We start from the raw sequence: 25502 nt of genomic DNA on the forward strand, positions 1-25502 counted from the left end.
TATTGTTTTTTGTCCTCTTTGAGAAACTGTGACACATGGTAGTTAGGGCCTATGAGCTCTGCGGCCAGAGTGCTTGAGTCTGAATACTGGCTTAGCCAGCTATTCGCTGGGCAACCACAAGAAATTACTTAACCTCTCCATGTCCAGTTTCTTCATCTGTAAAATAAAGATACTACTACCGCCATTCTCATAGGGTTCTTGTGAGGATTAATTAAGAATGCACATAAGACTTCAGAACACACCAGGAGTCAATGAGGGATTGCTGTTATTTGAGAAAGCTAACACACTAAGGAGAGAAATTTGAGTGACAGAGATACTTGAGAGGATTTATGAAACCTGCTATTTCTGTACTAAAGAAAAATGTTTAATTCATTTTGGGGTTCTGTTTAGGAATACAGCTCACCTTCCCTGTGGTTTCTGTACTTTGGAGAACAGGTATCCACATTCCTAGATCTCATCGCGCATCGTGTCACAGCCCCAGGAGTGTCTCAGCAAACACACCGCCGCAGGGCTTCCTTGGCCCACAGACCTTGGGTGTGGAGACTGGGGAAAGGAAAGGGTTTCCCTGTCTATGCCCGGCTTGCCGTAGTTCTCCTAGCAGGTTTCTGCAGGAGAATGGGGAGAGGCCTGGAAGAAGGGGTGGGAGAGAGGGAGAAGCCTGGACAGGCTGCAGCAAGGAGGGCTGCAGGGGCTGGTGGGGGTGGGGGAAGGGAAGGAGAAATTGACCCTGGCCTCTAAAGCCTGCAGCCTGTTCTGGGGCTGCTGTGAGGGCACTATCTCTTTTCTAAGTCAGTAGTAGCCTACACAGAGTGGAGGTGCTTAAATGCTGGTGTGCAAGAAAATCACTAGGAGTGTTTGTTAAAAACATCAATGCCCGAGTCCACCTGCAGAGATTCTGCTTTCACGGCAGCAGGTGGTGGGGCTCAGGGACTCTTGTGTGGGTGTGGGTGAGCTGTGATACCCTAGAAACTGGAAGGAGCAGAAAGAAATCCTGGGCTCTGACTTGGGGTCAGTGGCCAGAGTGATTTCTGGCTTAGACTAGATGTTGATTTAGGGGAGCTCTGGGGGCCTAGTGGAGATTACAGAGGTGTAGAGTCCCAGGCTGCCCCTTGAGCTTACCCTCGTGGGGCTGCAGGAATACTGTACACAGTGCTAGAGACGGTCTGGGTAGTGCCAGCCCAGAGAGTTAAGTGGTTTCATCAAGGTCACACAGCCGATTAATGGCAGGTCTGCGACTGCGGCCAAGTTCCTGGTCCCCCATGGGGTTCCATACTCCCTACTCTCCCGCGCCCAGTCGGGTGCGAAGCTGGGGAAGGGAAGAGGCTAAGGAGGGTGTGCAGTGACTGTTGGGAGGGCCAGGCCATCCCCAAAATTTGTCCTGCTTGGAAACGGAGTCAGAATAAGGATAATTCTGGTTTAGAATTTACTCAACAATTGCTGTGGACATCACCAACGGAGTTAGCACCCAAAGACAAGGTGCCTTTCCCTAACCAGAAAATATATTCCAAGTGTAAGCCTCTTTTTTTAAAAAAAAAATTTTTTAACCCAGGGAGGAGACAGCCCCTATGGGAGCCGTCGCTTTCCTTTTCTTGCAAGTCACTGGGTGCTCCCGTTGGCGCTGGGCTGGCCGGGCAGTGAGCGCGGCGGCGGGCGCGGGTCTGCGGCAGCGGCGGCGACACTGCGGGCGCGGGCGGGGACACTGCAGCACTCGGCGCTCCGGCGCCGGCCGCGGCCCGCTGGAGGGGGCGCTGTGGCACGGCGAGGCGGCCTTTTGTCAGCGCGCACGGCGGGGAGAGCTCTCATTTCCTCCCCGCCTCCTGCGGGAAATGGATTTAATTCTGGCCGTAGGGCCGTGAGGGGCGCGCGGGAAGGAGAGCCTTTTGTCAAGGAGTGGCAGCTTCCGCGCCGCAGCCCGCACGGAGCGCCCCGCCGTGGGATCCCGGCCGCTGTGCCTCGCGGGCGGCAGCATGGGTGGGAAACGCCGCTCTGCACAGTAGCGGGGCGGTCGATGAGGCGCATCCCCGGACCCCACGGAAAGCCCCAGCCGACCCGCAGTGGCGCACCGGCGATGGAGGGGATGCAGGGCAGGAGGTAAGCAAGGCCTTCTTGGGAAGGGCCTGGCGGGCTCGCCTGGGTCGTGGTGCGTTCAGCGGCGGCACCGGGACCCCAAGCATCCTGCCGCCCAGCGGGAGGCAGCTGGCTGGTCCAGCGAGGCGAGCTGCTGTCCAGGCTTCTGGGCGCGCCGTTTACCCGCGAGGCAGCCCTGGCCGTGGTCGTGTGCTCTACGCCTAAAGGTTTCTGGTTATGATGTAACATTTGGAAATCCGGGCTGCAAGCCCGCTCCCCGTAGGCGGACGGTGGGACTCTCCGGCGCGAAACGCCCGGCCGGACCGGTGGGGCTTTCTTCGGTCTGGATTTGCCTCTCCGGGCTCCCCTCCCTTCCCCTTTCCTCCCCTCCCTTCCATTCCCGCTCTCGGCCACCGCCCTCCTGGGGAGCCCCGGGCCTGCTGCTCCCCCACGGGGGCGCGCTGAGCAGGTGAGGCGGGTCCACAGCTGACACAGGAGCGGGCTCAGTGGCTCTGGATTTGTATGCAACCCCATCACTTTGGAGGGAAAAGAGCCCACTGTCCCCGAGGTATTGCCGATGTGTTCATCTGTAGCTTCCATTTTCCCTCCCCTCACTTCTGCGTCGCCTGAAAGGAAACCCCCTGGGTCCAGGAGGCCGGAGTCAGTGTCTGCTAGCTTAGAAATCGCGATCACAGCCTACCTGGCCTTGGGGAAGGAGGAGAGGGTGGGGGCACACTGCTTTAGGATGTTGATCAGGAGCTCTGGTCTGGCCTATTGTCTTGCCTCTACTCCTTTTTCTCATCCATAATCTCCATCCCCTGCCAAATATAAATAAATACAGTTAAAAAAAGCACACCCCAGCCTACACCCTATCAAATTCTTTAAAAAATTGTCATTTATCCATGACACACAATTATTATCCATTGGTTTCTTTACGCCCACCCTTCCCTCTGGCAGTTTCTCATCTAAGATTCAACTGACTCAAATGAGGCTTATAAATAATAGAAATCAAATCTGAGTTGCTAGAGTGGATATTTCTGACTAAGCCCTAAGGAGGGGTTGATTGGCACCCTGGCAGGAGCATAGGGCACAGGGCCCGCTCAGTTTCTTTCACACAAGTTGGCCAGGTGTGGTGGTGCACGCCTATAATCCCAGCACTCGGGAGGCTGAGGCAGGAGGATCCTTGCGAGTTCGAGACCAGCCTGGGCTACAAAGTGAGCTCAAGGCCAGTGAACTGCATAGTGAGGCCCTGTCTCAAAAAAAAAAAAAATGCAAGTTTGTGGGGCCTGAGATATTTCACTTGCATGGTAAAGGGTGTCCCCATTAGTGGGATTTGAAAGTTACGTTTCTGTTTTAAGGAAAAAAGTAGGGGGTCAAAATTTGAAGCAAAAGTGCTTTACACGAGTATGGCCAGAGAGGATAGCTATGAAATTTCAGCCTTGCCAGTAACGCCTCCCATGAGCATATGAATAATATATGTCAGATTTTAAAAGGGGGTTAGGCCACTTGATATTTTTACTTTCTAATGTTCTACCTCCAGCCTGTAAAGTGATGTGACTTTTCTCAGTGCCTGCAAACCAGAATCTTGCCCAACCCCTTCATCCCTTTCCCCCACATAGGGCTCAAGTAAGAGCAAATTTTTCATTGTGACTGAGGTGAACATATTTTGAAAACCAACTAAAGGCAATCACGCTTGGATCCCACACCCACAACAATTTTGTGGGATTCCCTATGTTCATTCTTCCTTATTTGAAGCGTGGATACTGGGAATCGAACCTAGGGCTTCATGTGTGCTACACAAATGTTCTACAACCAACCTATAACCCCAGTCCCATTTAAATTTTATTTGAGATAGAATATTGTGCTAAGTTACCCAGGCTGGCCTTGAACTTGCCATCCTCCCACCTCAGCCTCCCAAGTGACTGGGGTGACAGATGTGTCCCATCATACCCTGTGTTCTTTTTTTGTTCTCTAAATTGCATCCGCCCCTACTAGAATTGTGTTTGTCCCACATACAATACACAGTGGTGCCTGAAATGACAGTACTACCTGTGCCTTCTCAGGCTTGGGTTGGAATTTGCTTTAGATATTAGTATAGTGCTGGAGTTAGCACACCAGCTATTAAGGTTTACAGATGATCAAATGTGTTTGTTGGCAGAGGGTTTAATGTTAAGATTTTAAATATATATAAAAAAGATTTTGGAAAATATATTTATCTATCTCCTATCTTGTTCCACAAGGGATTTAAAAACATTTGCCCGGACTCATAAAATATAACAAGGCAGTCTAATTTGAAGTAGAAGGGAAAGAAAAGATGAACCTCAAGGTAGAGGCCCTGGCAGGGAAGGAAACAAATCCAGCTCTAAACCTTCCAGCAGGTATACAGAAAGATAATTGACCAGCCATGGCTCATATGTTTTATTTATTCATTAACTCATTCACTCACTTGTTCACTCAACAAACATTCAGTGAGAATTTATTACATGCCAGGTTCTGTGAGAAGGGCTAGGAACAAAGGGGTGACACAGACACGGTTTCTCCCCTCTTGGTACTTAAAGATGAATGTAAGAAGTGGACATTCATCCAGAAATCTGTCAGACAAATCTATAATTACAAATTGTGATAAGAGCTGTGCAGGAAAAATATAAAACACAAAACATCCCATGTCCAGCATATGAAAACACAAAATAAAATCTTCCTAGGGAAAATACATCAATTCTTGATTCTAAGATCAGAGAGGAACTCTTTCCAATGTAGCATTTAGGACAATGTCTTCAGCCATTTCCTTGTCAGACAAGGATGGCTTTACCATGCCTTTTTTTTTTTTTTTTTTTTTTTTTTTTTTTTGGTGTCCCCCAGCGTGAGCTGATGATGCCACATCACAGGCCTCGCACACCCTTGGCATTTCCGAGGATGTGTGAATTGTGAGGGGCTTGTGCATTCTGTAAAATTAGTGGCTTTATCCCAGGGCAATTGGAAATGATTAATAATTAGAATGTGTTCTGAATCACCTTGACGGCCCAAGCTGGTGTGGAAGCTGACATTGCCTCTGTGTCTTCCCATTTGAGCCAGAGTGTGGGAAAGAGGGGGTAGTCTGAGTGGAGTATGACTCTGGAAAGGGCACGGGCCTGTCCAGTGCCAAAGGACAGCTCCTGGTGATCGCCGCTGTCCTGGCAGGGAATGAAGCTTTCACGCTGGTTTACCTTCCTATGGACCACGTTGCAGCAATTTATTAGCAGCAGGTGTTGTAGTAAAAATGCACAAAAATGCTACTGCTGGTTTTAACAATAATTGGATTAGGTTTCCATTTATTGCAGGTCAAGTAACTCCCCAGTAAGTACCTTAGAGCTAAGGTAATGAGATGGGTAATTTGCTGTAATGGTGAGTGAAGTGGAGCCAGATGCCTGATTTCATAGCCTGATTTTCTCCTTACTAGCTGTGAGAATTTGGGCAAGTTACTCAACCTCTCTGTTGTTCAGTTTCCTTTTATGTTTATAAGGGTATAAACATATAGTACTGATTTCATGAGGATTAATTTGTTATTATACATGAAAGACCTGGAGCATATAATAAGCTTCCATAAATGTTAACAATGACTATTTCTATGAGTTTAAAATGATGGCATATATATATATTTATACTATAGGATGGTGTTCCCCTCCCATTTCTTTATTATTTTCAGTTTTAATTTTATTAACCCATGTTTCCAGTATATAATGATTACATTCCTTGTGACAAGTTGGTACATATACATGATACAACTTAATTCTTTTTTTCAACTTTTTTCCTCTCTTTCATCTCTTAATCCCCTTCCCATAGGAGAAAGATCTGTCAAACTACTTCTTATTATCTATCCTTTGTTTTGTTCTTTATTTATACTTTGTGTTTCTTATGTAAGAGAAATGATGTGATATTTAAGATCATATGTCTGGTTAGTTATTTCACCTAACATTATGGTCTCAAAGTGCATTCATTTTTCTACAAATGACTCAAGTTTATCCTTCTTCATGGCAAAGTAGCACTCCACTGTGTATAAATATCACATTTTCTTTATGTTGGTGAACATATAGGCCACTTCCAAGATTTAGCTACTATAAATTGTGCTGCTATAATCATGGGAATGAATATATCACTGAAACATGATGACTTTAACTCTTTTGGGAAGATAGCTAGAAGGGGAATATATGGGTAAAATGGAATTTCTAGTTTTAGTTTTTTGAGGGACCTCGATACTGATTTCCGTAGTGGTTGTACTAGTTTTCATTCCCGTCTACGATCAAGAAGGGTTCCTTTTCTCTGAAGCCTTGCTAGCGCTTGTTATTATTTGATTTCTTGATGATAGCCATTCTTTCTGGGGTAAGAAGTGATTTTAGTGTGGATTTAGAGAAATTTGCATTTCTAAATGGCCAGAGATAATGAAATTTTTCGTGTATTTATTGACCATTTGTACTTCTTCTGAAAGGTGTCTATTCATTTCACTTGCCCATTTTTTGATCAGGCGTTTTATTTTGGGGAGCCTAATCTTTTTTAGTTCTGTATATATTCTGGATATTAGTCCTCTGAGGAATAGCTAGCAATTTTTTTTTCCCATTTGCTAGGTTGTCTCTTTACTCTGTTGGTTGTTTCTTTTGCTGTGCAGAAACTTTTAAATTTAATACAATCTCAGTTGTTGATTTCCTGTGCTATTAGTGTTTTGTTCAGGAAGTCCTTGCCTATGCCTGTGGCTTCAAGAGTTTTTACCTGTTTTATCTTCCAGTGATTGTTTCTGTTTTCACATTTAGATCTTGATCCATTTTGATTTTAGTTTAGTAGGTGGTGAGAGATATGGACCCTTGAGTCAAAATTCTATGTGTGTATAGCCACTTTTCCCAGTGTCATTTATTAAAGAGGTTATCTTCCAGTGTATGTTTTTTGCCCCATCATCAAAAATCAAATAGCTTAATGTGCCTGGCATTGCTTCTGAATCCTCTATTCTGTCTGTTGATCCATGTGTTGGTTCTTGTGCCAGTACCATGCTGTTTTTACCACTGTAGCTTTGTAATATAACTTCAGATCTGGGACTATGATGCCTCCTGCTTTACTCCAATGCTCCAAATTGCTTTTGCTATTCTGAGTCTCTTCTAGTTCTGTTTGAATTTTAGTATTGTTTTCTCTAGTTCTGTGAGGAATGTTGATGGTATTTTGATTGAGATTGCATTAAATCTGCATACCAGTATTAGAAGTTGACCATTTTAACTACATTGGTTCTACCTATCCAGGAATAGGGGACATCTTTTCATTTTCTGATGTCCTTTTTGATCTCCTTTTTCAGAGTATTGTGGTTTTTACTGTAGAGGTCTTTCACTTCCTTGGTTAGGTTAATTCTTAAGTATTTAATTTTCCTTGATGCTATTATGAATGATATTGTTTTCCTAACTTCTTTCTCAGTATGTTCACTAGTGGTGTACAGGAATGCTATTTATTTTTGTATCCTGCCATATTGTTGTATTTAGTTATTGATTGTAGGAGTCTTTGTTGGAATTTTTTGAGTCTTTTATGTAGAAGATCACATCGTTTACAAATAGTGATGATGTGAGTTCTTCCTTTCCTATATGAATCTCTTTTATTTCTTTTTCTTACCTGATTGCTCTTGCTAGTGTTTAGAGTACTATGTTGAACTGAAGTAGCAATGGTGGACTGCCTTGTCTTGTTCTTGATTTTAGAGGAAAGCTTTCAGTTTTGCCCCAATTAATATGATGTTGGCAGTAGGTTTGTCATAAATGGTTTTATCAGATTGAGATAAGGTCCTTATATATCTCTTTTCTTCAAACGTTTTATTATGAATTGGTGTTGGGTTTTGTCAAAAGCTTTTTCTGCATCTATTGAGATGATCATGTGATTTTTGTCCTTATTTCTGTTTATATGGTGTATTATATTTATTGATTTGCTTATGTTGAACCATCATTGCATCCCTGGGATGAAGCCTACTTGGTGATGATGTATTATTATCTTTTTGATGATTTGTTGCATTCTGTTTGCAAGTATCTTATTGAGGGTTTTTGCATCTATGTTCATTAAAAAGATCAGTCTATAGTTCTTTTTTTGGTTGGATTTTTGTCTAGTTTTCTTTTTTTTTTTTCCCTAGTACCAGGAATTGAACTCACTACCTCATGCTTGCCAGGCAGGGACTGTGCTGCTGAGCTGAATCCCCAGCCCTTCTTGTCTAGTTTTGGAATTAGAGTAATGCTAGCTTCCAGTAATGACTCCTTCTGAAATGGAGTACTCCTTCCATTTCAGTTTCATTTAGGAGCTTGAAGAGTATTAGTGTTAGATCTTATCTGAAGTTTTTGTGGAATTCAGAAGTGAATCCATCTGGACCTGGGTTTTCCTTAGTTGATTGTTTTGTTTTGTTTTGTTTTGTTTTGTTTTGTTTTATTACTGCTTAAATGTCATTGTCTATTGTTGGGTTATTCAAAGTTTTGTATCTTCTTATTTCACTTTTGGTAATTCATATGAATCTAGGAATCTATCCATTGCTTCTGAATTCTCCAATTTATTGACTACATGAAGTAGTTGCTAAAAATCTTCTGAATTTTGACAGTTGCATCCATTGTGATTTCACTTTTTTCATTTTAATTGCATTAATTTGGTTTTTTCTTTCCTTTTGTGTAAGATTGACTAAGAATTTTTCTATTTTGTTTACTCTATTAAAGAAACAGCTCTTTAATTTATTGATTCTTTGTACTGTATTTTTTTTATGCTACTTTTCATTGAATTCTGCGCTGATCTTCGTAATTTCCTTCCTTGTACTAGCTTTGGATTTGGATTGTTCTTGTTTTTCAAGGACCTTCAGGTGCATCATTAGGTTATTTGTTTAGACTCACTCTGTTTTTTTGATGTGGGCATTCACAGCTATGAACATCCCTCTTAGACTGCTTTCATTTTGTCTCGGACATTTTGTTATGTTTTGTACTGGCATTATAATTTAATTCTAGAAACTGTCTTATTTCTTCCTTGATTTCTTCTGTAACTTGTAGATTGTTCAGAGGGTCTTACTGAATTTTTTGTGCACTTGGATAATTTCTGTGGGTTCGTTTGCCATTGATTTCTAATTTCATTGTGCTATTGGTATAATTTTGATTCTTTTGCATTTACTTGAGCATGTTTTGTTCACTAGTATGTGGTGTATTTTGGAGAAATTCCCAGGTGCTGCTGAGAACAATGTGTATTCTACTGTTGGGTGGAACACTCTGTAGATATGTTAAGTCCATTTATTTGAAGACTTTGTTCAACTCTGATACTTCTTTGTTGAATTTTTTGTCTAATTGATCTATTTGTGACAGCGGTGTATTAAGTTCCTCCACTATAATTGTGTTTATGTTGATCTGATCTTTTATTTCCAGTAGTGTTTGTTTAATGACTCTAGGTGCACTGTTGTTTGGTGTGTACACATTAACAGTTGTTATCACATCCTGTTGAATTGTTCCCTTAACCAATGTGTAGTAACTTTCTCTGCCTCTTCTAATCAGTTTTGGCTTGAAGTCTACTTTGAAAATAAGATAGTGATTCCTGCTTTTTTTAGGTTTCTGTTGCATGGAATATCATTTTCTATCCTTTGACCTTTAGTCTCTGAATTTCTTTTTGTGTTAAATGTACACCATTGGGTTTTGTTTCTTGATCCATTCTTTCAATCTGTGTCTTTTGATTGGGGAATTGAGAGCTATTACTATAGATACTGACTTATTCCTGTCATCATGTTATTTTCCTGTTACTGACTTTCTTTCTTTTCCTTCTTCTTTATTGCTCACCCTATCTGGCATATTCATTCTAGCAGCCTTTTTGTCATTGTTAACTTCATTGTCTCCTTCTCAGATATTCTTGAGAGTTTTTTGAGTGCTGGTTTGGTGGTCATAAAGTTTTTAGTTGTTCTTTATTCATAGAGATATCTTATTTCTCCATCAATTTGGAAAGATAGTTTTGCAGGGTCTATCAGTCTGGGTTGGAAGTTTTCTTCCAGGGCCTGAAACATTTTACTCCATGTTTTTGGAGTGTTAGTATTGAGAATGCTACTATAATTCTAATGGGTTTACCTTTATAAGTGAATCATTGCTTTTCTCTAACAGCTTTTGAGATTCTGTTCTTGTGTTGAATTTCTGAGATTTTAACTATGATGGGTCATGGAGAGGTTCTTTTCTAATCATGGCTTTTTGGGGTTTTGTAAGCCTCATATATCTGTATGTTAAATTCTTTTCTCAATTTGGGAAGTTTTTGTTATTATTTCAGTAGACAGGATTTTATGGCATTTGTGCTATCTTCTCATTTTCCACTAATTCCAATTACTCTTAAATTAGTCTTTTTTGTGTCATCTGGGAGCATTTGGATCTTTTTTTCATGTTCTCCTTTTGTGTTTAAGGTATCTCTCATTAATTTATCATCAACAATAGCTGTGTCTTCTAGTTCTGATTCTCTGTCCTCACACTGGTCTTCTCTGCTGCCCATGCTTTTGATAGAATTTTTAATCTCCTTAATGTCTGTTTGGTTCCTTGTCATGGATTTCAATTATTTTCTATGCCAGTCATTTATGTTTTGCTTCATTTTGGTTAGCTCAGCTAGCTTTTTAATAGAGTCTTCTGTAGACTCGTTGTTTTCTTTGTTAGGTCCATTATCTGTTTAGTTATATCTTCTTTGAGCTCACCAAGTGCCTTATTGATCTCTTTTGTTATCACCTCTGTTATCCTTTCAAATAATTTGACTATGTTGCTTTGGATTTCCTCCCCTTCAGTGCCGCATGGCTCAGTTTTGGGGGAGCTGGGAATTTTTGGAGGCATTTTTGGAGGGCTTATCTTCTCATGTACCTCTTTGTTTTCTTCTTTTCTCCTATTCTTTGATCTGAGACTTGTGGGTGAATTATAGTGGAAAGCTTTGTTGCTAGTATGGAGACTTCCTTAATTAATCTCTACACTGTTGAATCCTATTGTGAAACTCCTAATAAAATGGACAATTTTCACAGAAAATATGTATGAACAGCATTTACTCAAGAAATAGAATGTCATGTTCTTGGATGGGAGGGACCATTGTACAAAGATATAATTCCCCCACAGTTCCTGACATGTGGATGGCAGCTTCCTGGTAACTAGAAGTGATGCAGATTTGTTCCTATCTTTATGTCTCTTTGGTATTCTTCTAGGGACTTTTGAAAGGGTAGTTAAATGCTTGTGCTCAATTGTGAATCATTTTATTGAAAGGAAAACCATATAAGTGCATTTGAATGTCACTATTAAATTGTTTTTACTTGAAGAACAAATTAAGTTATTAAACCTGGAAACATGGGGACTTTATGAAGACAGAATTTATTTAACAATAGACATGATTTTCTACCTGTGTTATTTTATGGAGTATGAAATTCATCATGTTTGCTTTCTTTACTTGGCATGGAGCCCCATAAAGATCTGGCTTTTACTTTTAAAACCCTACAGTGAAAAGATACAGGAATAGTGAGGGTGGGTTTAGTTCTTACCTCTTTACTGTGTCAGATGCCAGAGCATCCATACTGATTATCTCAGCATCCTTTTATTTAGAATTTATTCTCTTTCTCTCTTAATGCCACGTTTCTCTTAGCTTTTCAGCACCCTCATTTGTGTCCTAAATTAGCTACATCTGTTACCATAGTTATGCAGTATCCAACTTAACCATTCCGTGGTTGCTTCTACCATACTATGTGGCAATTCCTTCCTCTTATTTCATAAAAAAGATCATTGTTTTTCTTTCTTTCACTCCATCCTCAAATTTTTAGTTTTTAAGGCAATGCATACACATTGTTCATTCACACATTAAATAGGACTGAAAGGGTTCTAGTATAAAGGAACACCCCTACCCCACTCCAAATCCCTTATCCCAGGCAAAACAGCTTCTGCGATAGTTATTTCTTATTTCAAAATAATAAGCACATACTGCTGTATCTGAATTTATCAACTTTGATCTTGTCTAGTTACTTCCTGACATGACAGTCAAGAATGCAGCTTATTATATCATGCCTCCATCTCCTTACTGCATGCCTGCACACGTGCACACTCACAGCACCATTATTCAACTATTAAAAAGAATAGAAGTATGTCATTTTTAGGAAAGTGGATAAGCCTGGACATCATAATGTTAAGCTAAATAAGCCAGGCTCAGAATGACAAGTATCCAAGTATTGCATATATTTTCTCATGTGTGGAATATAGAAAGGATGAAGGGAGACTATTATTGGACAAGAGGGAGGGACTGAGAGAGGATGGAAGGGAGGGTAATGGGGGATGGATGTGATCAAAATATGTTATATGAATGTGTAAAAATACCACACTGAGACCCAGTATACTGTAAGATTAATAGGCACTGATAAAAATATATTTAAGAAAAACCCAAACTTCTTATTGCAAAAGCTGTTATTCACGTCATTTGATGCTCTCTCTGTAAGATAAGGCTGTTATCTTACAGCCACCTCCCTTTGCTTTCTTCCTCCTTCCCTCTAGTTCTATGTTTACCTTTGTCTCATCAGTGTGGATAAAATATTCCTCTGTTCCAAGCCATAGCCATGATTTGTCCATGAGGTAACTGTAAAAGCTGAAAACTCTTGAAGTGTTTATCATGTGCTGGAGTTGATATTGTTCATTGTGCAGTATGTCACCCACTAGGATTTCATGTCCTGCTCAGGGGCTCCAGTGTCTCACCCTTTGGGCCAAGAAGTAGAGAATGTTCCCAGTGTGAAGTTCAAATAGATTCTTTTGTCTGGGGGCTCCTAAAAACACTTAAAAGGACTTTCATTGGGGGGATCAACAGCACCATAGCTCCTCTGGTTTTCTCTCTGTTCTCACCCTCTAAAAGCACCTGCCTGTGACTGAAGCAGATAAATTCAGAAACAGCAGTATCTGCATGCTATTTTGAGATATGTTGGTAACGCACAGTTGAGTGCTGCACTGCGGATGGCTTTATGTGGGGCACAAGAGGGGGTGGGCAGCGCCTGCTGCTTTGCATAGAAACTTGCAGTCTGTGCTCCTGTGCTCGGCCTCTTCTTCCCTTCCTGTTCTCTTAGTGTTCCCGCCATCTTGGAGTTCAGGACATCTTTAGGGCTCTGCCACACAGATCCATTACCTCCTTGGCTCTGGTTTCCTCTGAAATCTAGGCCAAGACTTCTTTCTCTCTCAGATGTGAGTCACTAGTCCCTCATCTACTTTTTGTCCTGTAGAAATTTGTGGAAGTCTTTTGTCTGGTTATGACCCATTCTTACTTTGTCAGTATGGGATTCTATGTTTTTATTCCCTAATGATCAATGTATGGAGTCCAAGGAGAGAGAAAAATAGGGTAGATGGGACAGGCCTACTATCTTGAATTAAAAGCCAGGTGCATTAATGCTCAATCAAGTCATATATGGTAGTAAAATGAACTATTTACATGGCCTCACTTTAAATTCAAAACCTGATGAAGTTTGATTTTCTTTGCTATGAAAATGCCCTCAAATAGTTATCAGTTAGATCCAAGTGTCTTCTCCCATCTAAAATAGTTCAGGAACACTGAAACATTCTTCCAGTCCGCTGAAGATTATTGGCAATTCTAGCAGTCATTTCTCATCAGAGACTTTAAAAAAGTAGAAGGGGCAAGCTAGAAAGAAGAGTTTGGATAATAGTCTAAAAGGGATTTGGGTAAACATGAGGCTTAAGAAAAGTTAAAAACTTCTTTGTGCTCCCCCTATAGCACATCCTCCGTGACCTTTCACCTGCTAAAGTATTCTTTTTAAAATGAGTTTGATTTTGATAAAGGTTTCCACTCCCACTTGGTGAGTCGCATAATCTAGTCATGTATGGTGTAGCAATCTTTTTGCTGCTGTACCTGTAAGGTGATGTGGGGAGACACTTGGACAAAGCTGCAAGTGGGGGACCCACCTTCCAGGATACCAGTTAACTTAGATTCTGCCAATGAAATGGCCCAGGTGGCTATGGACTTGGAATGAGGTCTTTTGTGCCCTGTTCAAGCTAGAGCTGAGATGGATGACTGCCCAGCACCCAGATGGCAGGCAGCAAGATCGCAACTTGAAATAAACCTGGCTACAGACAAGGTGCTTCATCATTGTAGGTTCTTTCAAGGCTAGAGCACAGCAACTGTAGGATCAGGCACCGGTTCTTTAAAGAGGATTTGTTCTGTGTTGCTGGTATTTATTACTGTGTTCACTCCAGCATTATACAGAAAGTTACTTTTTGATTTACTAAGCCTGTAGATTAAAAAAAATAAGATAAAGCTTATTGAAGTGTAATATATATACAATAAAATTTATCTTCCTTACCTCTGTAGCTCTATGATTTGACAAACACAATACAGTCATGTACCCACCACTCAATCAGGATAAAAAAGTTTTATTATGCTCCTTTGTAGTGAATCCCATCTGCAGGCCCTAGGAACCAACCATGTGATTTTGGGTTAGCCTATACAGCAGTTTTGCTCTTTGCAGAATGTAATAGAAATGGAATCATAGTCTTTTGTGTTAGGCTTCTGTCACCTTGCATAACTTTTCTTTAAAAGTTTATCCATGCTGTTACAAATATTAACATTTATTCTTTTTGACTGATGTATAATGTGGCTTTAGATGGATGTGCCACAATTTGTTTAGCTATTTATCTGTTAAAGACATTTCTGTTATTTCCAACTTTGGGCAATTATGAATAGAGCCCCTATACACATTGGCATATAAGTTTCTGTATGAACATAAGATTTCATTTCTCTTGGCTAAGTATCTAGGAGTAGTATTGCAATGTAGCGTAATAAGTGTGTGCTTTATAAGCAGGTACCTCCAAAATAACTGTGTTATTTTGTGTTCCTACCAACAATACATAAGAGTCTGGTTGCACTGTACTTGCTCTTGTGAGGTGTTTTGTTTGTTTAAAATTTTAGCCATCACATTAGTATCTGAGCATGATTTGAGTTTGCATTTTCCTAATGATTAATGATACTGAGAATCTTTTCCTGTGCTTAAATGCTTTAGTATCTCACCTTAGTTTTTCCTTTCTTTTAAAATCAGCAAGGTGCTCTTATCCTCAGGCAAACAGGGGGAGGGTGGCTCTTTAGTGTCAGAGTGGGAGCAGATGTATAATGGGCTTATGGGAGGATGCAGAGTTGCCTGAGAGAAAAGTGATGTTCAGGGGATGAAGTCGGGAGCCGGAGTATCCGATCCTTCCCTCTGCACAGGCTGCGGTGAGAGTTCTCCTCTGGAGGACTTTGTGGTTTGTTTTATGAGGGGCTGGCAGCTCTGTTAGGCAAGGGTGGAAGAAGAAAGAATACAAGCTGTAATACTGATTCCATTGTGTTTTCTTTGCTCACTTCAAGTTCTGATTTCTGTATCTTTAGTTCAGTAACTAGTTTCTGAAAATAGATAAGTTTGACTCAGATAAGTAGCAGACCCACTGTTAAATTTTGCAGAGAGGAAAGGAAAAATCAAGGAAAGATGCTCAAGAAAATATACATTTGTGGTTGCTTGAGGTTTACTAGCAAAAATAAGTAACCTATCACAGTAGTAGGTAAGTTGTGTGGCCTGCCCCTGTGTATCACCAGTCACAAGTGTTTATTGAACACCTCTCCATGTACAGCCAGGCACTGTGGGTACCATGGAGAATCAGGAATTCACACTCCACCAGAGATAGACAGAAGCTAAGCATGTAGATAATTGAGTAAACAGCTGCTTTAGCCAGAGTGACCAGGGAAGTTCCCATGGGGATGGAGTGATGTTGAGCTGACTCAGGTAGACTAGTAGGATTGAGTTGAGCATAAATAGTGCTGGCTGATTATAAGGCATTTTCATGATACTATATGAGATGATTTCATTGGCTGAGAGTGGGGTGAGGAGGTTGTAGGGATTTGAGGAGAGATCAGTTATATAAAACCATCCTCTTGCAGTCTCTACCAGGGAAGGGTGGCTTGCCTGGCAATGGTAAGAACTCATTTGAAAGGAATGGAGGTTTTTCTGGAGTGAGTACATTCTGTGCAGTTGTGTGCAAGGGTCAAATGCTCAGGTACAGATCGGGAGCAAGGTCATGTCAGGTTTTGATGGGTGAGAATAGTGGATGGCGAGAACAGAAATTGAGTTAGGGGTGCTTTGCAAGGGAGTGGTTACGAACTTGGGCCATTTAAGTTGGATAAGGAAGGATGGAAAGAATGGAGTTGTGGCATAGGGAAAAAGTAAGTAAGGGGTCTTGGAGATGTTGGGTAACTGGTAGAAGGAGGGTACTAGAGTAGGTGGGCTGGAAAGGGATGATTGAGGAGTAGGATATTGACATCCAGATGTTGGTGATGGGGATCTTACAGAGGAAGGAAAGGTTTCTAGAGTATGACCATGGGAGAAGGTGACTGAGGCTGGTGCAGAATGAGAGCTGGCTGGCATCAGAGACCATGGGGGGTTGCTGTTGGATGAACCACTGTGTGCATGTAGAGGTCATCAGGAATGAGTAAGGCTAGAGAATGAGAGATGGGCGGCCAGGAGCTGACATGATCAGAGAATGAGACAAGCGGCTGCTAGGAGGGTACAGGAGAGTCACAAGGAAGGGTGCCGGGATGTCAGCTGGAAGATGTGCACCTTCAAAGCAGTGGGATTTTTGAAGGAGTGGAAACAGAAAGAGGTGGCTGTAGGGAACCCAGACTGCACCGAGCAGTAAGAGGTGGAGAGGAGGCTGTGGGACAACGGTGTGCTCAGGAGAGCATCACAGAAAAGGGCTTTATGTGGGTGGACTAAGGAGTGCTGCAAAGGATTGTGTGATTTTTCACTTGGATTGGTTTCCAAACAGGACAGAAGGTAACCAAGGAGGTGATATTGACTTTGCGCTTGTTCAAAACTCAATCAAAAGCAATTAACAGTATCTGATGTTGTTTACCAAAGTACTTGTCTCATGAGGAATCTCCTAGCAGTTCTTGTGAACTGTAAGTGCTCCATCCCTTGAGGCATCTTGTGTTTTCCTGTCTTTAATTCCTGCATCACCTCTGAGCCATAAATTTCACGGAGGGGACAGAAGGCTCTTGTCCTTATGTATCACCATCTTGCTCCGTGAGGACTCTCTGTCTAGACTGCTCTGCTGTTGGTGACCTTTAATGTAATAAAATGCTTACGGGAATAATAAGAATCGATGGCGAAGCTTCACTTTCCTATGATTCATGCTCTGTGCATTAGCAAAAGACATTTCTGGAGGAATGAAGCATACTATGGTAGAGTATGGGGTTTTACAAAAGTGTGTGGCCAAAAATCTCAAAAAAGCCATTCTACACTATCTGGCATTTACTCTCCCACTTTCCAGAATGACTAATTCACTCCTCCTTTCTCTAAATATCTTTCCCTCCCCACCCTACCCACTTTGCTGGGTGCCTCTGATTTCAATGAGAAGCAGAAACTATGAGCTGGGAACCCACCCTTCCACATCCCTGCAGCAGATCACTCTACCTGCTGCTCCAGGTCAAGTGGGCCTGCTCCTGTCAAAGATTAACCTTCCTTCCGGGCTTTTGGCCACTTCTCAGAAACACCACTCCAGCAACTGGCATTTCTTTTCTGCATCAGCAACACACCCACCCGCTTCTGTCTGTCTCTCAGTTGCAACATTTCCATCAGCCACCAAGCAACTCGAGTATCTCCCACTCAAGCTTCTCCAGCTACTACCCTATCTTTCCACCTTCTCAGCAAAACTCCTTGGAGGAGTCAGCTTTGCTCTGTTTCATTTCCTGCATCCTCACTTCCACCCTCTCTGTCAACCGGGCTTCTGTCCTCTAAGCTACTAAGGTTGGTCTTGTCAAGGGTATTGATGTGGACACCCATATTGGGAAATCTAATAAATATTCATTTTTTTCCAGTACTGGGCATTGAACCCAGGGCCTTCACATTAAGGTAATCCTAGCCCTTTTTAAATTTGATATACGGTCTCATTAAGTCACTAGGTTGTCTAGGCTAGGCTTGAATTTGTGATCCTCCTGTCTCAGCTTCCCAGAGTGTGGAGATTACAGGCATTTTCCACCGTGCCCAGCTAATTCTCTGTTCTTATCTTACTAGGCCCATTGTAGCATTCAACATAGTTGGCCACTTCTTGAAACATGCTGTTATTTTGCCTCCTGGAGCACCTTGCTCTCCTGGGTTCCCTTTGTCTCACTGGCTGTCCCTTTTCTTCCCTTGTAGGTTCACTGTATGCATCCCTTCATGATGCTTTCTGTAGCAGAGCTTACCAGGCCTTGGCTTTAGGATCCATTTATACACGATTGAGTCCAAAGTGTCTGTCTCTCCAAACTTGAGCTGAGTGCCTATCAGGTTTTAATGTGCACACCCACCCCCTGGGGACCCTTTTCTCTAACTATATCATGTAGTAGAATGTAGTTCAGTTCTACAGGCCTGGAGCAAGGCCTGAGAGGCTTCGTGTCCAGGTAGCTCCCCAGGAATGCTCATACAGCTGGTCTTTGGATCTTACTCTGCATGGGGATGAGGAGTGAGGATGCAGGTGTGTGTACCAGCTGCTTCCTTGACATTTTGACATGGATGCCTTACAGGCATCTCAGACCACACCTGACATTATCCTTTGATTTCTTTCCTTAAGCCTGTTTCTCTGCATTTTCCTTGCATGATCGTCCCAGTTGTTCAAGCCAAAAATGTTGAAGTTAATCATGGTATCTCTCTTCACTTTCTCATCAGCAAATTATGGTTGCCTCAGTCCTCTAAAACATATCCCAAATCTTTCCCCTTGGCTCCATAGTAAAAATAGTAGGTGATATAAACAGTACTTCATGTGTGTCAGGCCACGTTAATTATGTATATTTACATTTATATGTATTAAAAGTCTAATAATCATAACCACTTTACAAGGTAGTTGATATTATTCACATCATTCTTTTTGGATGAGAAAAAGTGGATCCATAATAAGCAATAAATTTTATGGACTGAGTAAATGAATAAACTTTATACCTTACAACTAGTTAAACCTACACAGATCTGCAGTTTATGACCTTAAAAAACACAATTCATTTTTGTAGTCTATTTTTCTCCTTTATTATAAATATAGTAGTAAATAATGCCATTGATATGCATAGAGAATTAGGGAGACAGTATCTTATTTTAAGGTTTTTATGTCCTTGCTAGGTATAAATTATATTACAAATGTCCATAGCCAAATGTCCAAAGGGTTTGAGTGTTCTAGAACGTGTAGTTTGTTTGCTGTTACCAAACCATTTTGGAAGGGGTTACATGCATTTAAGGCAATAATACCATTTGCATCTGATAACTATAATATTGTGATGTATCTCACTAAAACATTATGGTTTTGCAAAAGCAGGAGCTATTTTACTTCTCACTATAGCATTGATTGTCTGTAGCCTGTGGGTTGCATTGAGAAAAGTAACCATCAAGCGCCAACATATGCTCCCTTCTTAAGCTTTCATTGTGTTGCTCAGTGTTGAGAATACTGGGCTGTGTACTGGTCAGCACACTTGCAGAGTATGATGAGAAATGGAGGTGTTCAGAAAAGGCAACCTATATGTCATGTGGGTAGAAACCAATTGCTAAGATAAAAGACAATCTCAGGGAATTTGTGTTATTCGGATGGGAGAAAAGCAGGTTAATCATCTGCCTTGTTATACTATATATCTTAAAGGAAATCTTTAGTAAACCTCTAACAATATTTTTTTGTAATATAAATAATTTACCTAGTTTTTTGAGGTATAAATTTACGAGTGGAAAAGAGAGATACATTCATTTTTGTTCTAGTAATTTCTATTACAGCCCTCTTTAAAGAATCCATCCTCTGAGATTTTCATTATGCCAAGGTGAACATAATTCCAAATGGAGCACTCATTCTAGGAAGTAAGGCTCTTATATACAGACGTCCTTGGATTATAAGAGTTACACTTATGATTTTTTTTCATTTACAATGGTGAGAAAGCAATACTCATTTGGTAGAAACTGCACTTTATTTCCTTTATTTCTGGTATGAGAAATTGAACTCAGGACCTTGTGCTTGCTAGGCAGGCGCTGTGCCACTGAGTTGTATCGCCGGCCCAAAACTGCACTTTAGATTTTTCTCTTTTCCCAGTGTAGGAATAGATGGCCCAATACTCTCTTGAGTTGCTGGGAGGCAGCAGGAAACTGCAGCTTCTTCTCAACCATATGATCACAGCAATAAGCACCTATGCTGGACAGTGTACTGTATTACATAGACTACATGGATGTGCAATACTTTATTATAAAATAAGCTTTGTGCTAAATGCTTTTGCCCAACTATAGGCTGATGTAAGTGTTCTGTGTGTGTTTAAGACAGGCAAGGCTAAACTATGATATTCAACAGGTAATGTATTTTCAATTTATATTTTAAATCTATGATGAGTCTTTTAGGACCAACCCCATCACAACTCAGGAACATCTGTATAAACAAATTCAGAAGAGCTCAAAAGGATCCCTAAGCATTAGCCAGACTTTTCTCCCAACTGGCTCTGCCTGTCTTTATGTTTCTGAGTAATGTACATCACATATCACACGTCCCCACTGGAATTTCAGAGTGTCAGAGCAGAAGGGACTGCAAAGATTTGCCTGTTCAACCCCTTAGTTACTGTGATCAGATAAATGAAGTAGAGGAAAGAGAAGGCACTGACCCAAGGTGAGGCAGATAATTAATGACAAATCCAGGTTCCTGAAAAGCTATTCTTTAGGGCATTTCTATTAAACATTAACTTTCCCTTTTTTTTAATGTCAGAGTTTCCAAGATGGTATTTGATCACAAGGAAAAGCAACAGGAGGAATATACATTCTTATAAGAATCTAAAATGTGGTGAAGGAGCTGGGTGGGGGTTGGCAGTGTCTCTAGATGGCCAGGCCTCATGTTGACCATTACTTTTCCTCCTGGACACAGGAAAAATTACAATGAAAAATTTAGACTTTGTTACAATGTTACAAAGTATATTAGTTTAACAAAGTACCTTAACAAAGTACCACAAACTGAATGGTATAAAACAAGAGAAATCTGCTCTCAGCCAGTTTGAAAGCTAAAGGTCTGAAATCAGGGTGTTGGCAAGGCCACACTCACTCTGAAGGTTGTGATAGAGGGTCCTTTTCTCTTTCTCTCTTGGGGTGTTGACCAGAAATCCCTGTCATTCCTTGTCCACAGCTGCATCACTCTAGTCTCTGCCTCCACGGTCACATGGTCTCCTCTGTGTGTCTGTCTCCTCTGTGACCTTGTATGTCCAAATCTTCCTCTCTTTGTGAGGATGCTGGCCATTTGATTTAGAATGCACCCTAACCCACTATGATCTCATCTTAGCTTGATTGTGTCTACAGTGACCCTATTTCCAAGTAAAGACATATTTAGAGGTTTCAGATGAACACAAATTTTGGGGAGATACTATTGAGCCCAGTATACAAAGCTACAATAGTTTTATGTCTCAAACCTTGCTAAGAATGTATGCTTGTATGTTCTGGGAAGACATACTTTTTTTCTTGGTCTAGAAGAGAGAGAGAAAAAGTAACTGAAGAGAACCTGAACATTGCTTCCCAAAGTACATGTGACGGGATACTATTTCCAAGAGTGTTAGCGTTCTATCACTGTGACAAAAATGCCTGAGAATAACAATTTAAAGAAGGAAAGACTTCGTTTGGCTCATGGTTTCCATTCATGTTGGCCAGTTCACTGTTTAGGCCTGTGGCAACGCAGAAATATCAAGGCAGAGGGCATCACAGGGAAAAGCTGCTCATGGCATGATAGCTGGGAAGCAGACAGCAAGGGAAAGAGCCAGAGAAGCAGGGGCTGAGGAAAAAAACACCCTTCAGAGCCACACCCCTAGTATCTAATTAGGCTCCACCTCCTAATAAGCCTATTCAGTAAGTGAATTCATGAATGGGTTAACCGACTTGATGAAGTTAGAGCCCTAATGGTCCAATTACTTCTCCTCCTTTCTGAACTTCATCGGGAAGATAGGATATAAAAGGCCCAGGAAGGTCTTGTAACAAGAACCCATGTTTAACCTACCAATCTTAAATCTTACAGGATGGGAAATCTTTTGTCTGGTGATACTCTTTATGGGCTAAAGATTGCGTCCAGCTGCGCAAAGCGGAAACCCAGCCACAAGGCTTTAGCCATGTAGAGGTTTATTTCCCTCACCTGGAAAGTCATAGGTGGGCAATACGAGACTGGTCCAGCAGCTCATACCGACCTGATGTGCCTGGTTCCCGTCCCTCTGCTGTGCTGTGCTCAGCAGGTTGTGTTCTTTCTCTTGGAAGTTTAGAAACTAGCCACTCCATTCCCAGCCTCCTAATTACCTTCCAGACAGAAAAGAGGAGGACATAAGGAAGGAAAAGGGATGGTATCTCCATCAAAAATTAGACTTTGGCAGAAATTCTCGGCAGATTTCTACTTGAACCTTATTGAACCAGAGCTGTACCAAATGGTCACTTCCTGCCTCAGGAAAGGCTAGGAAATTAGTGGGCATATTATTCCCTGGGTAAAACTGAAGTTCCGTTAGGGAGGATAAAGAGAAGACGAATATTGGCTAGGCAGCTGGCGTACACGCAACTTCCTCTGGCATTAGGGACCAGGAAATGTCCCATTTAAACATTTGTCCTGGCTGGCCTTCACAAGAAAGCGCTTCCTATTGAATTCTAGGTTTTTAATATCCACCTCCAGGTTTAGTTCTGCCAAGCACTTTAGCTCAGTACAACTCAAGTAGTTTAAGGGTGCCCGTACTTATATGGGTCTGTGCTACACTAAGAGCTCTTTAAATTATTTAATGGTTTGATGTGTGTTTGCACATCTAGGCTAATTTCATTTTCTTTAATGTGCTTTAATGGAATTTGGAACTTGCCTCTCTACAGCCTCCCCAAATCTCTTTAGCCCATTGCTGCCATGTTAAAAGTAATATACTTAGAATGCATTTCAGAAGCAAGGCTTTTTCTTCTGGCCAACATTTAAAGCAGTGAGAGACAGAGGCCTTCACCTGCTCAGACAATGGGTGCTGCAAAGTGGCTCAGGAGACCTTGCCAGTGACAGTGGCCTTCAGTGATGACTTCTGTGCTCTAACGTTCTAATCACCAGGGGAGCCAAATTGTAAACCTCCATTACCAGACAGGAAGTGCTCTGTCATGTGTCCAGATGTACCCAAAATAAGGTAGCGATGGTGGTAGGAGCCACAAAGTTCTCATTTACCTTTGTTTGTTATAACTCTATGTTGTCAGGGAGGCCAGGAGGAAAGAAGTTAGTTAGAACTGCCCCATAGCTTAGCTTGCCCTGACAAATAATAAAGTTACTGCTGCAGAGACATAGACCAGATTCCAAAACAGGCTTCCTTTTGATTTGTGTTTGAATAAGTGACATTTCTAATCTTACTTCTGGAAACTTAGGGCAAGGAGGAGAGAAGGAACTACGTGATAAAACAAACATGCCCTCACACTTGAGAACCAAAACGTTCTCCACAAGTGAGGGTGTGGTATCCCTGGGAGAAACATGGCGGCTGTGCTTGTCTCCATACTCTGCAGTGGAGGCAATAGCTCTTTCCTTGGTTCTGGGTGAAGGTGACCAATCAGGAATGACAAAACATCTACTTCTCCTATCAGCAATGCCATGTCAAAAAAACTTTTAAAAAACCATTAAAATTTTATGCCATTATACATTTTTGAGAAAGTGTAGGTCATACAGACCTCACATCCAAAGGCAGTAGTTGAAAGAAGCAAATACCCTTTTATTTGTTTTGATCATTGATCTGCTGTACAAACAAATTGAATTTAAATGGTAATCACAGTGAACATGAAGGAAGCAATATGTTTATCACTGAGTAATGTTTAAGAAAGGTCAGTCTCAAATTATAAGTGATTACCAAGCCACTGAGCCATGGAGATACTGTCCCTGGAACACCAAATGCACGTAAGAGATATAAAGAAAAGAGTAATAAAGCAGAAGGAAGAATGGATTTCTCTTGTCAGTAATTGTGCTTGGCATAATGGGAAAGCACTTAGCATGACAGGAGAGCATGGCATGATGGGAAAGCGCTTGGGATGACAGGAGAATATGGTGTGATGGGGGAGTAATAGGCATGATAGGAGTGTGCATGGCATGATGGGAAGAGCATTTACCATACAGTGCTGGAGGTTTGGCTTCCTGAATAAATCCTTGCTTGCCTTTAACTCCTGGAGTGCAGGGAGCATTTGCTAAATTTTTGCTGTCTCAAAGCTCATAGCCTAGTGCATCACCTGGTCTTCAAAAACTATAAGGTGAGTAAAGACATTAGGAGAGAAATTACGCCCAAGCAAACATTTGTCTCATGGAGGACATTTGGCTCAGATGTTAAACTGGCAATCCAGGCTGTGGGTCAGTGGTGGAAGCCCAGGCAGGGGCCTGCTTGCAGTATTGCCAGTGAGTGTGGATGAGACCCAGGACTCTGGTGAGGCAGGCAAGTCCAAGGTCAAAGGGGCTCAACAGTTATACTGGGACTGCACAGCTAATAAACGGACACATAAAGACTTGATCCCGCGTACTCTGCCTCTTGGGCCAGTGTTGCCCCATCCTTTGGGAAGTGGCAGAGTCAGGCTGGCGGAGTTAGAATCTTGATTGTCCCCAATTAGCAGTGGAGTGACTGGACATGTTGCCTTCCCTCTCCTGCTCGTTGTTGTGGTCCCTGCTTCATCAAGGTGACAGTGAGGACTAACGAGGTTAATGTGTGGTGTGCACGCCTGGCCCCATGAACTGTTCCATAGCGTGAGCAGCTGCAAGCCCAACTGCTGCTGCTGCTTTTCCTATCTGCACCTCTCTTAAAGGTCCAGAATGAAAAGGAGGCTGAATGACATGCTAGATACCATAATCAAAGACAACCATCTGAGAGATTTACCCTGATAAATAATTCCCAAGCATGAGTGCCCTAAGAGCTCAGAAGAGAGGCCTATTAATTCTGCTCTAAAGATCAGAGAAAACTTCACAAAACAATTGATGTTTGAGCTTCCCTTACCAAAAACAAAACAAAACAAAACAAAACAAAAAAACCCACACAGGATATTTCTGCTTGGTTCTATTCTGTTTTGGAAGAATCCTCTTAAGCACAAAAGCAATTTTGTTTATCAGATGTGTTAATAATCACAAGTGCAGGCTCCCTAGCTTATTATCATTTGAATTCTGAGAAGGGGATATCTATTGTTCACAGCTTTCGCTATCATTTACATAATCCATAGGGTCGTTTCACAATTAGTTTAGATTAAAACAGTCCTCATTTTGGCTACAATCTACAACAAGAGATACTTGCATAATACATACAGTCATTTGTTTCTTTAACTATTGGCTACAGGCTTGGGTTCCATTTATCTCCTCTCTGCAGGGTCTTCTGTTGTCCTTGAATACTCTCCTCACATATGTCCCTGAGTATGTGCAACTGATTAATCATAAAAACGGTGACATTCCTTGGGGGTAATTGGACATTATATAAAAAGCATCTGCTGTGCT

General features: G+C 41.6%; 1 protein-coding gene and 1 long non-coding RNA gene across 3 annotated transcripts in view; one reads left to right on the top strand and one right to left on the bottom strand.

Moving 5' to 3' along the window:
- The first annotated feature begins 1754 nt into the window (after positions 1 to 1754).
- Positions 1755 to 25502, top strand: part of Add2 (adducin 2 (beta)) — a 106535-nt gene continuing 82787 nt past the window's right edge. The window contains exon 1 of one of the 2 annotated variants that reach the window (XM_013514748.1): positions 1755 to 2091. The gene's annotated coding sequence lies outside the window, so the exon portion shown is untranslated. The remainder of the gene's footprint in view (positions 2092 to 25502) is intronic. The other variant, XM_005385610.2, reaches the window with a different exon arrangement.
- Positions 14420 to 21221, bottom strand: LOC102004949. The gene is made up of 3 exons (XR_261065.1): positions 21111 to 21221; positions 15070 to 15325; positions 14420 to 14473 (listed from the first exon to the last, which is right to left on the bottom strand). It is a non-coding gene; the product is annotated as an uncharacterized LOC102004949 (long non-coding RNA).

Source organism: Chinchilla lanigera, unplaced genomic scaffold (genome assembly GCF_000276665.1).
Source record: "Chinchilla lanigera isolate Chin_1 unplaced genomic scaffold, ChiLan1.0 scaffold00023, whole genome shotgun sequence".
Classification (NCBI taxonomy): domain Eukaryota; kingdom Metazoa; phylum Chordata; class Mammalia; order Rodentia; family Chinchillidae; genus Chinchilla; species Chinchilla lanigera.